At 37.5% G+C, this 13195-nt stretch overlaps 1 protein-coding gene across 8 annotated transcripts in view; it reads right to left on the bottom strand.

Annotated features, from left to right (window-relative positions):
• The window catches only part of CDH12 (cadherin 12), a 536918-nt gene that overhangs the window by 224977 nt on the left and 298746 nt on the right, over positions 1 to 13195 (bottom strand). For 5 of the 8 annotated variants that reach the window (XM_074545283.1, XM_014265146.3, XM_074545278.1 and 2 more), the window contains exon 2: positions 4712 to 4848. The exons of 1 other annotated variant lie outside the window; for it this stretch is intronic. The gene's annotated coding sequence lies outside the window, so the exon portion shown is untranslated. Of the gene's footprint in view, positions 1 to 4086; positions 4366 to 4711; positions 4849 to 13195 lie in introns of those variants that run through there. 2 more of the 8 variants (XM_074545297.1, XM_074545303.1) reach the window with 2 other exon arrangements.

Here is a 13195-nt window from a genome sequence, read left to right as displayed (position 1 = left end):
TTCAGTATAACAGAGATGGACTTCAGTACCCACAGACCCCAAATCCCACTCTGCTGCAACACAGGACAGTAAACAAAGCTTACATCATACATATCCCAAACAACAGAGTCATTGCCTTAAAAAATATTGCCAGCTGAGACATCTGCAGCAGAAAGATGGTACTTCAGCCCAGGACTGTCTGGTGTACGTCAGCAAATCTGATCTTTACAGGAAGACCCCTCACCCTAAAATCTGAAGTGATAAAGACAACAGAAACTAAATCACAGCTGCTCTTAAAGTAACCTGACCAAGTCTCATGATGTAAATTCTCTTAGTTCCCATCTGGTGGTTAGAAGAGAATCTTTAAACAATCCATTGCAAGATCAGCATTGTGAAACCTGACCTCTGCTAAATCCAAATTCCAGTAATCAATGTGGTTAGGTAGGTGTGTATTTCATTTCAAAGTAGAATTTTTCTACCTGGAAATATTTTTCCCCACTCAAATCACCAGGCTAGAAGGTTCAACAAAGAAGCAGATTGAAGCTTTCTCTCTCCCAAAAGAGGGACAATCCCCAAAGCTTTGCTACAAAATAATTTCCTGAACAAATATTCTGTGACACATGCCAGTAAGTTACACCTCTACAAAACAACTGGGCCTTTGTGAAAGGTTCTGTTAATACAAAAGAAGATAGTGCTTGAAAGTCATTCTTTAACATGCTATGTTATCTTACCTATGACAAGCCACAATAAAAAGAGAAGCCAGGAAGATGTAGTAGCAAAGACCAGATTAGCCTCTATATGAACTTATTAGGAGATGCAGCTTTCGCTGAGGCTTGAAAATAGCACCAATGAAAATATGCTCAAAGTTACTCATTTAAAAGCATAATATATTCATTTTAATCTCTGCTTATTTTTAACTGTAATGTATGCTTTTGCAAAAACAATATCATACTGAGGGAGATGACAAACTTTGCATTGTTTTTATGAACCATTGAAGAGCAGGAGATTTCTGCAGTCTAGACACACACACAAGCTCCAAAGCTGAAAGCAGAACCACATCTTACTGTTCTAGCTACTTACTGTACAGTGAGATACAGCCCCTGACACAAAGATTGTACAATCAAAACCAATTAAAAACTAGAGAAAAGGAGGATGAAGAGATGGTAGAGTCGTTGGAGCACACACGTCCCATTCTTGTGAGCACTGAAGCGTCGTCAGTGGGGCTTTTGTTTCAACTAAAAATGCAAAATTTATAGAGATGGCCCCAGTGTGAAAAGTGATGTCCCTGCAGCATCAAAGAAAGGAGAAGAATCATGGTAGGTGAAGAGAAGGAAAGGATGCTAAGAGGAAAAGAATAAAGGTAAACATGTATCATTAGGAAGAAAATGAGATTTACAAAGAGGAAGATGTTACCCTGAGGTGCAAGAACAAGTGTCCAGAAAACAGATTATGAAAACAACAATGAAAAAGAGATAACAAGAGTCTGGTGGGACACAATGGTCTTGCTAGGAAAGCTGGTGTTAGCTTCGTAACATGTAAATATCAGAGGGTTAAAAAGTCTCCCTTTCAGGTAAAACAATTTCCCTATATATCTTCAAGAAGGGAAACTATGGAAACTCATTAACGCCTGAAGTTTGTTCTAACTCACTGTCACCCCATACTCTTGAAATTATAGATAATTTAGGATAATATATCTCTTTCACATTATCTGGATTATGAACTATAGTCATTAAAAGCTGTTTCCTCTTTCACATGTCACTATCCCAGGACTGTTCCTCACTGGTTTGTTGTTGGTTTCATGTCAGTTTTCATATAACTCCCTTTCCTTTACCCATTTCCAAGCCTCATTTTAATGAATCTCCCTAAAAAGCTCATAAAACATTAAAGCAATAGTATCAAACACTAATTTTCAGTGTAGTTGGGCTAGATAGTAATCGTACTCTGCTGTCAGTAATAAGGAGACTTAGCTTGAGGCAAAAAAAATTAACACCGACCTCATTCAAAGAACTTCAAATATTTGAAATAAAGTTGAACTCTGCATATAGATATATGTTTAACAGTATTTGATACAGCCTTAGAGTAAAAAAACTAACTTCAAGAGAGGGAACTAGGCTATACTGCCTTCCTGTGCAATCTGTCTGCCTGTGTTTAACAAGTCTGAAAAGCTTCAGTAAGTCAGATGCCCCAATTTATTTGCTTAATGAGAGGAATATTACATCCCCATATTGCTGAGGTCACTTTTAGGATCGTTACTATGTATGAAGAGGCTCACAACCCACCAGCAGAAAAGATCAGGAAGTAATTATAGAATTATTGTTGGTTTTTATCAAAACATGAGAAAAGCAAGCATTTCCCTGTGTTTGGTAAACTTTCATGTCATAAAATCTCTGAGGCTGGCACACTGGAAAGTAAGCACTTCACTTACAAGCAGATAGAACATGTGATCTTGTAAAATAATAATAGAGATGTAAGATTTGTTTAGAAGGCACAGACATATTGCCATGAAAGTGTGATTTATTTATTTTTTACTTACAGCAACAGCTTTGTGAAACAAAAGGAGAACAAAGCCATCATGTCAAACAATGTTTGTAGCAGACCTTGTGAAAGACTGGAAGGGAACTTCCTGCTATCTGTAGGTAACTTAAATGTCTCCAACTGCAACTGGTTTATGCTGGATTTTTTTTTTTCCTTGCATGCATTAAGTTATTGTGTTTTGTTTTTTTTAATAACGAATACTCTGATGAATATGAATGAATACTATGCTGAAAAAACACTGATTAGTTGTGAAAGAAAAAAAGGGAAGACATATACAGTGCATTGCTATATGTGCATGGAAATACTTCTACCCTGGTCAAGACTTGCATCTCTGGGTGGAGGAAGCAGTCAGGCATTTAGTAAATGTCATATAAACATAACATGAAAATGAAGTGAGCCATATGCTACACCAAAATGAGGATCAGTGCATGTAACTACTTCCAAAATCAGCTTCCTTTCCTTGACAACAGTATAATAAAAAATACTACTTTCCAAAATAATTTTCAAGGAGAATATAGAGATTGGCAGTTAAAACTGTCAGTGTTCTTCGAACATTCCCTCAAAACCTCAGGTCATTTCCCCCTATGCTAATGTTTTTGCAAGAAAGACAACTTGGTCTTTTTCACTGAAAAGGTTAATGGAGTAAGTAACCTGCAGGTAACCAACATTTGCTGGAATTGTTCTTTTTTTTTTCTTTTGTTTTCCTTTTCTTTTGGGAGCAAGGGAGGGGGCAGAGGGACAGGTGGTGATGCAGAGAGGAGGAGTGGAGCAGGGCAGAGGCTTGAGAAGTATATGTCCATATTGATTAGCTGAGTTTTTAATGCAGGATACAGTGCTATGAATTGTATTTCCAATAATAAACAATAATCAACAATAGAGTATATAACAACAATAAACACCATTGGCTGAAAACAACCAGTGCAATAAATTCACACTTTTATAAGCTGCCTAAAAGTTATACATCTGTCAAAGCCATGAAGATTTGAAATCACTTAACTTTCCCTCAATGCTTTCTTTCTTTTATGATCGAGTTTTAAGCAAAATGCGTTAACTTTTAAAGGCAACAGAGAGAACAGATATTTTCAATACAACAGATCTTAATTTCATCCCTTACAGTATTAAAAAGTTTGGCCTCCTTGCACACTCCTTAATTACATCCCCTGATAGCAGTTATCAAGCATGGACAAGACTGAGACTATCCAAGTCAGTTCACTTTATAAATGTCAGGGTAGACAGACCATAGGTACAAAGCTAGCTAACTCCAGGCTGTGTAAAAATCTCTGACACTTTCCTATTACTCATTTAATCTTTCAAGACAGCCTCCCTCATCTACTGTCTTATTTCCTTACAGATAAAGATTTCCAAGCATCAGTCTATTTCTTTTGATATATCTCACTTTCCATCAGCCCATGAAAAAATGCATCCTGTCTCTCCTCAGTCAAGCATTGCTCTCACCCCTTAGCAACCAATTTAATTTTCTGGCCCCTTGTATTGAAACAACATCCCTACTCATTCTTCCCCCCACACAGAGGAGAAATGCTAACCCCACAAAAGCAACTATCCAAATCATACCAGCCTCCAAACGTAACATTCCTTCCACATGTCAGTCACAGTCTTCAGTCTGACGGCAGCCTGGAAAGCTGCATGCATATTTTTGACTCACATTTCAAGAATCCCTTACTGTCTCATTTAAATGCCATGGGACTTTAAAGCCCTGCATCTACCAGTTCCTGCTGGTGAGGGAATGATGCTCCTTATTCAGGATTATGCTTTACCATAATGCACTTTTGCTTTCCAGCTGCTGTGTTTCCTCAAATACATACACAAGGAGGGAAAGTGTACTTGCCTTTCCTCCTCCTACCTTCTCGCACTCCTGCATGCTTCTAACAATTTTTTTTTCCCTTCTTCTTTCTTTGTTGGTTTGGGTTTTTGTTTTTGTTTTTTTTTTTTTTTTTTTTTTTTTTTTTTTTTTTTGCAAGCTTCAGAGAATCACAGGATGGGAGAAAAGTACAGCCATTCGTGAGATGCTGCTTGGCACTGGCCTCGGGGTGTTGCGGGCTGGGGCGCGGGGGCTGCCCCCAGCCCGCTCCCGCGGCTCGGGCTCCCTTGCTGCAGTGCAGGCTGGCGCTCCACTCTGCTCCAACTTTCCATGCAGAAACTCGGCACGATGCAGGTAGCCAGATAAAGCAGCACTTACCTTAATTGAAATCTTTTCCCTGGCAATGCTGGAGCATCAGTCCAATCAACAGCGATCGGGGAGAATCTAAGTTTCAATCAACACCCTCCGGGTAGCCGCATGCTGCTCTGCCTTTTTTTCAGTGAACTCCTCACTGTCTGGAGGAGAGAGAGAGAGAGAGATCAGCTGAAATCCTCAGAGGCTCGTGGAGAGTGAGAGAAGAGGCACCAAAGCAATGTTTCTTAACGGGAGATTCTCAGCCGGCGTGCTCAGGTCTGGAGGATCCTGTAAGTGCTGTGATAGGCTCCTGTCACGTCCCCTGAGCCGTGAGATGATCATTGACCTGATTAGCTCCGAACACTCCCTACACGCAGAGAAAGCGCTCAGAGGATTGGTGGGTCGCAGGGGAATTGGGAAAGGCACCAGGGCCGCTTGGGAATCTTCATTCTTCCAGACTAATGGATGTGCTGCAGCTGAGGCTGTAATTTGTGAGGAGGTTATGCACAATGTTAACCATCTGAGGACTTAAACAATTGTGCTTTTGCGTGCTGTTTCTCAAGGTACACCAGCATTCAACGGGGGGTAGAGCTGAGTGATTAGAGGCTGATGTAGCCATTTCGTAATACAGGGCTCACTGTGTGAGATGTTCTGTAAGCTGAGAGATAAAGTGGATCCATACATTTGTCTCTGACCCCGGAGACAATAGCAGTTAATGGGTAGAATAATGGAAATTAGTATGGTGGGCTCATGTTAGCCCCCAGATGGCAATCAGTCAGCATGGAAAGAAAAAGAAAAGAGCAACAAAACCCAAGCAGACTAGAATTATTTAACAAGTGCATGTGACAATTTAAATAAAACGTGGAGAAAGAATTTCAAATTAGTACAGAAAGGACTTCTCAACATGTAGATAAATCAGTAGAAAAGCACAACAATAGAGCAATGCAAGTTCTTTCCTCTCTTACAGCAGAGGGGAAAACCCAACAAGGAATGCATTTAAAGGATCTAATTTGCCTTTCACTTGCACTGAAACAAATAAATCTATTAAAGATGGCAGTTTAAATTTAGATCAGCATAAAAAAAAGCAGAGTGAAAGAAGAATGAGGTGTATTCATTACTTGTTTTTGGTTCAAGGGTATTATGGAAACTAGACTTCAGTGTACCAAGTATTCAGGCTTGCATGGTCAAATGAGTCAAGTCAAAGTGTGTCAACTTTTATGACTGCTCTCATCTGCTGTTTCCCTGTGCTTGGACAGTCATTATGGCACTAGGCAATTGACTCCATTTTACATTCAAATTTATCTATGGAAATACCAGCTTGTGACTTAGAATAATTTTGTTCACAGAATAATATATATAGTATTGATGATCTGGAGCACCAATATAAAATAGAAATCGATATTTTTATAGCAACTAATGAAGAAGATATAGAACCTATAAGAGCAATGCTAGTTCATATGTAGTTACCATAAGTTACTCTATGAATGCTGAAATAAAGTTAGTCATAAACATATATATTGAAATTCTTAATCAAATTTATTTACTTTGGGTCTACTCATACATTCTTCTGGTAAATTTGTGTAATTGCGTTTTAGTAGGAAAGGCAGTAATGAAAGCAATTTTGAAGTTGTTAAGTGGCAGAGAAAATGGATTATATGTTTACTTTCTGAAGGCATTCACATCAGAAAGCTCATTATTACAGAGAAAAGAGTATCATGTGATTTAGATCACACAGAAGTAACCATGGAAGTTTGAATCACCAATTTATTTAGCAAGATGGAAAACAAAGATTTTTCACCCTGGCTTTAATGTCTAAGAAACAGGAAATAAATGTAAGTGGCCCATATTTCCACTAGACAATCAGAAGGAACATATAAATTTTTCTACCCTAGCAGTGTTAGCAATACAATTTTCAGGTTCCTCCTCTGGAAGTGCCACTCTCCACTGAAAAGTGCCTCAATGTGCAAAATCTGGATTATAAGATTGGCAATATTTTATATTCAGACAGCAAAGTTTTTAGAATGTAGGTTACTTTTTTGTTTGTAATTTCTTGAATGCCTATCACCCAGGGATTCATGCCTACCCTAGGACTAATGGTAAAAAAGTAATAATTATTCTACTAATTAATCAAATAAGAAGGCTTTTATGCATGTTAATATGAAACATAAACACATTATTGAGTAAAGGGTTTTATGTGTCAGGACTAAGATTTCCTGTTACAACCCTCACTGAAAAAGAGGCTTTTCTCCTTACCTATACATTTGTACCAGTGAAAGGGTGGAAGTCATCCCAAAGCTTACAATCTTATCTGTTCTGACATGGCATCCCTCATGAAACATGGAATCCACAGACACATGTTGTATTATTAATGATTTTAAATACAATTAAAGAAATTAAATATGAAAAGGACCTGATTAAGACAATTTATTTGCCACTTCTGTAAGCTTCCAATTTCAGGATTCATGCTGCTTTGTTTAATTGAATCTTAGCTCTCACCAGCCCTAGAAATTTCAACACTTCTCTGTGTTGAACACTTCAGCTGCTGTTCCAACCTATGAGATCTCAGTAACAGGAATTCTTTTCCATTTATTTCTTTTCAAACATCTTTCAACAGTTTTATACTAAAAAAAAATTAATATTCTAATAATTTAAATGGTAATCATTCACAATCAATGGTCTGATTGTCTTTTTAAGGCTTAAAGGTCAACATTCATCAGAAGTTCATTGTACAAAACTGAATTATTTTAATTGTTTCTCACCACAAGTAAAGGTCTGGGGAAAAAATAACAGCAGATCCAGAGAAGGGACTGAAGCATGAAGGAAAAAAACCTGAAGTGACAACATGATTTCAGTTTGTGCAGAAACAACTGGGACTTAATGTAGTCTTGGACTATTAGGTAAGACACTGGCATTTTAAATTTCATGTTAACAAAAGAAAACAATAATTTGACTCACTCATGAATCTTGCTACAGTCTAAGTAACAGAAGTAAAGTCTGGCACCTTGGGTCCAATTCCCAATCCTAAATATAACTTAAAATTTTGAATTCAGTTCCTATGAGTCATCTTAATAAAGGGACAGAGGTTTTTCTGAACAAGAAAAGTAATATGTTTTCAATAGGAAATTATACAGTAACATATAGAGATTAAAATATTAGGCACCCTTCTCAGCACATCATTCTTACAGAAAGGGGGCAGTATACTAAAGCAGTAAAAAATAAAATTCTATGTAATCTCTAATTAATCTTTTGAATTCACTGCTCCAAGCCATGATTATAGGGAAGAATCAATATGTACGTGTGAGAGTATTTGAAATCATAACAGAATCTAAAATAATTACACAATAATACTTTCTCTGTTCAATATTGTTCCTCAATGCAAAGCAAAAACATTTTTTCATGGGCAAGACAGGTTACTAGTCACAGGGAAAAGAATCACTGTCCAACTAATGATGTAGCAGCAAAATTTAAAAGACTTTTACAGTATCATTGAATAAACCATAGTATTTTTACTGTCAAATGCCATTAGATATTTGTGCTTCCCTAAAAGATTTTTTTTAAGATGAATAGCGTATTTAAAAAAGCCATATTTCCAAACTTGGTAATTTGTTTAGACTGAATGCCAAAATAAATGCAGAAAGCTGTACTAGTGTAAGTTTCTTAATATTCTTATAAAGACCTTTGGTTCGCAGACACAAACTACTTCAGCTCAATACCTTATCACGCATCAATGTAAAGTCAATACAGAACAAAAGGCCATAGAGGAACACTAAGAAAAGTGCTAATACAGTCACAACTTTCCTGCTGGCCCAAGTCCCACACAGAGTCTGTCATGTCAGCTCTGTTGATTCTCAGGAACAGAAAGGAGTAGAAGCAAACAGTGTCTATGTCCATGTCAACACACAGAATTATTCTTCTCCTACATTTAAAAAGATCCTTTAGTATGAATGAAGAAAAATGCTATACAGAATGAACTTAGAGTGTTGATTTTCTGCATTATTTCTTATTTTCTAAAAAGTAAATAACAAAAAAGAAAAATTGTCTGTTTCATTTTGGTTGGAAACACAGAAACTAGAAATAAGGTGTGTGAGTACTCTAGGAAAGCAGCAAATCCAGCAGAGTACATAGAAAAGATAAAATAAAACTATATTTATCCTTCATCTCTTCAGAGAAAAACATAAATAATGAACCACTTAAATACATTAAAAATGCTCTGCAGAAAAGTATTTGAGCTATTCAAACTTTCACAACCATATTTTCCCTATTTTGGCAACCAGTTTTACCCCACAGCCTCTATCGACAATGAGACTAGTTAACTCCCAATAATACTTTACTGCCATGCACTGCAGCTCTGAAATGTTACTTTCATCCTGATTAATTTCAAAAGTACCAGCAGAGCAAAGGCAACTCCAAGCTCTCATCTGGCCTATATCGGTACAGCTATATTGATCTAAGTGGAATTGTACAGCAGATTTATAAATCAGTGAGGTCTCGTGTAACAGCAATACAATTGGTCATCAGTGAATACTACAGCAGGTTTCAAAGATCAGCCTTCCTGAAACATCATCCAATATTTTATTTTTTGATACGGATAATTTCTTTCCAAAATTCTTGGCCATAGTGAATACAGACAACACAGGGAATTTCTCTGCACCGAAGAGTTTAATCTTGAGCATTCAGGGCTTCAATTCAATATCTTATTCAAGAGGTTCTAGATGTTAAGGTAAAGATATGACCTGGATGGAAGGAGACAGCTGAATCCTTGTCATACTCGGTGGAAAACTGCTGACTTCATCAGGCTTCCCTTTGTGGTACCTCAAAGGGCTCAGACAAACCCAAACTGCTTTGTGTCATCTGATCACTGTTCTCACTCCCAGTTTAGCAATAATTATCAGTACCACTCTTTTTACTTAGGCCATACTTCCAAAAACAAGGAAAGTAGCACAGCATGTTGCTTTAAGATACTTCTGATACTGTTAATGTAAAGTGCAGTTTGAATTTCATTGTTCACTTTTATTAAGCCAGCCTTGTTGGCTGAGACAAGTCAATGTTGGTGATCTCTGTTTCCTTTAAGACATTCTCACAATGTTTGAGACATTTCGGAGGCATGGGTAACCCTAGATTTAAATAAAGGCCCACAAAACGACTAAACAAATGAAAGTTTTGGAGTATCCTAATACCATTGTGGAATGGTGCCAAAAAAATAATGAGAGGGGAAAAGCAGGTGGTGGTTAAATACTCTGCAATTCAGTTCTGGGAAAAAATTATGAACATTATGCTTTTTAAGAGTAGGGAACTTATAGGTAAAGAGGGTACATAGCCCTGTGATTGAAAAGAAATATGGAGGGATAATATTTTTAAGGATATATTCAGGTCTAGTAAAGAGAAAACGAATGTAGAAAGAAGATGTAAAATGGAAACAGGCCACCACTCTTTTGGAGTTTAACTACCATCTGAGAGAAATAAACTTTGTATCCCAGAGGAATGCCATTAATGTTCAAGAACCAAGGAAATTATTGTTTTGTATAATTATAAAGAAAGAAACAGAATGAACAATTATTCAAAAGTGATATATGCTTGCAGCACTATTTCATTTACAGATGCATACTATAAAGGCACTTTTGTGAAATAATGGAATCAAAATTCTGTTCAGTCTGTTTGGTGTGTCCTTCTGTATGAATTGAGATCCTTAGGACCACTAGAATGTACCCTACAGGACCAAGGAAACTTTGAATATAAAATTAGGTAATCGCTGCTGAAAATTTCTGTCAGCAATACACCTATACAGCTCAGCTGGAAAAGAAATTAAACAGTTGTAACTAAGAGCATGGTTTTGCATCAAAGTTTGCAGTTTCTGGTCTGGGTCTTTTTGCTGGGGGCTATAAAGCTACTTTAGACATTGCAGCAAAAATAGAAGCACCCTGCAATTTGCACCACAGGAGCAGTGTGGGAAACAGAATGACTCAGGGACATCCTTTCTAAAGTACAATTCCTCCCTCACATCCTTCTTGTTCAGGTGAAGGGAACAGTGTGATTTGTGGTATGATCTGCTTCAGCAGCAATTTACAACTTCCCAGTAAAATCTCTCTGCTCACTCCCTTCTGCCATCAACTTGCTTTAGCATGCAGGGACAGGGGGAGAGGATAGTGCAGAAAGTCATGTGCAGGGATGCAATGTACTGCTTGTAACCACATAAATATCTTACACTCATCCATTAGCCTCCCTGTTCCTGTCTCTCTGAATAAGGAGGGGTTGCTTGTCCCCTTGAAGGGGACAAAACTGAGCTGCAATTTAGTCTTGGGATTCTCCCTGGCATTTTTATGGCTGAAGTCTGTCTGCTACTTACTCAGACTAATACTATAAATCTAGCACACTTTAAGGGCCACATTTTCAGTGTCATAAAGCATCATATCTGTCCATTTTTTCAGGGTAACCATAGGGCTTTTATAATAATAGAGAAAATCTGATCTTAGGATGTGACAACATCTCTGCCTGAGATTTTTCAGATGCTACTGATTTATGGAAAAGCTCAGAAAAATATAGTAACAAGTATAAACACTAACTTTCCAGCAATCCTCACTTGCATCTGTCTGACTAGTGGGAACTTGGATTTGTTTATTTTTTTGATTGTTATTGTTTGGTTTTATTTTTATTTCACCCTTGACTGTTTTCTTATATGATATTGCTCTTCTCTTTTGCAGTTTTTTCCATTCCAGAGTCAACTTTAATCTGTTTTTTTTTTAATTATTAAATTTCCAATCTCTTTTAATATTCGTCCTTTCTTGTTTTCTTGCTCTCTATTTTGCCAGTCTTATAAGGAGAAGTATACTGCCTTTTCTTGGCAGTGTTAGAATGGATAGGTATAGAGGGAAATAACAGGGAGAATAATGGATGCATTTTTCCATATACGCATAAAAAATATCTTATGTAGGAAAAGGAAATCAAATGCTACCAAAATTGCTTTTATTTTTCATTCCCTCAACTACTATTCAGGAGGAGCTGGAAAATCCGTAAAGGAGCATGACTTGAAACATTTTAATTCCTCATACAGTCTCATTCTTCATAGTCTGAAACAAGTTTTCCCTCAAATGACAGACACCAGCCTGTTGACTGTGAAGGACACCTTCCTTGTAACAGGGAAGAAGGCTGAAAATAAATAAAATAAAGAGTACCTGCAGCAGTATTGTGTAAGCCCTGAAGGAGTAGGCTGATGGGAATAGCAGCAACACAAGACCTTATTTGGGGTCAGCACTCTCCCTTCATGTAGGCCCATGCTGGCCAGCATTTGGTTAGATTTGCTGTGGGAATACTCAAGCTAGCACACAAAGGTGACAGTGAGCAGGAGGGTAAGGCAGTCCCTCATCCCAGCTTCTTCAGAAGTTATCAGGAATAGAAGTTATTTAGTGCCTTCCATGTGCCTAATGGCAAGATTATTACTCCCAGAAGCATTGCATTGCATCCACTTGTGTAATAAGTTAAGTGCCTTCCATGACACAAAGAAGCTAAAGTGTGTACTGTATATAAATCTTATTTTTAGATACCAAGGAAGATTTCCATCTAGCACAAAGACACTAACACTGATTAGCAGGGTTTAACCCCGTCAAGTTTCCTTCTTGTTTTTACCACTCACATCATTACTCCCTCTAACACCTTCTATTACAGGCATATGACACATATTATGTGCTACATATTACTCTGCCATGAGTTTGCTTCCCTACAGCAAAAATTCAGAAAAAAACAGTGCTTTCTTTTTCAGACCTGCATGTTATTTCTCATTTGTCTGCTTTTGACTACATCCTGAACTTCAAAAGTCTCATAAGCCTTTGTGATTATCAGTTTTCTGAAGGTTTACCTTAAATCATCATCTGAAAAGAGAATGAAAAGGCAATAATACACAAAGATGTGTTCCTAATTTTTCCATCCTGCAGTCATTATTTCCAGTTGAATCTATTAATGCCTTTGATTTAAAAGCTCAGAAGGCAGAGATTCAGATCACAATATGAAATGTGACACTCAGTTCTAGCCAGCAGGAAACTGAAGGTGGCAGGAGGAGATCAGAGCTAAAACCCACACTCCTTAGCTCAGGCAGCCCAAGCAAAAGCCAAGTCTCAGCAGCTGCCTCTTCACTCAGGGAAGCAGAAGCCATGGTCTGTCATAAACTTGGGCATTGTATCCCGCAGAGAGAATTCAGCAGTGGCATCTTAAACTCTACGTCACTGCAGTTTGCTGCCAAAAACCAGTACAGAGCATGCTGGAACAGTTTCTTTAACACAGTCCTTTTCTGGAAACCTTTTGGAAGAGAACATGCTTCCACAAAGCACAGACACCTGTTACCTCTTTTGAAGATGGCATGGTTTGAGACAGTGGCAAAGCAATAAAATTTGGCCTCCACTGATTAAACAAAATAGAATAGAATTCTCCAGCCACACATGACAGATTAATCATACGACACTTTAGAAAAAAAAATTGTTCAGGTTAATAATCACATCTTTTCTGGACAGAAAGTATCAT

This window comes from Zonotrichia albicollis, chromosome 1 (genome assembly GCF_047830755.1).
Source record: "Zonotrichia albicollis isolate bZonAlb1 chromosome 1, bZonAlb1.hap1, whole genome shotgun sequence".
Taxonomy (NCBI): domain Eukaryota; kingdom Metazoa; phylum Chordata; class Aves; order Passeriformes; family Passerellidae; genus Zonotrichia; species Zonotrichia albicollis.
This window is presented reverse-complemented; position numbering and strand designations above follow the sequence as displayed.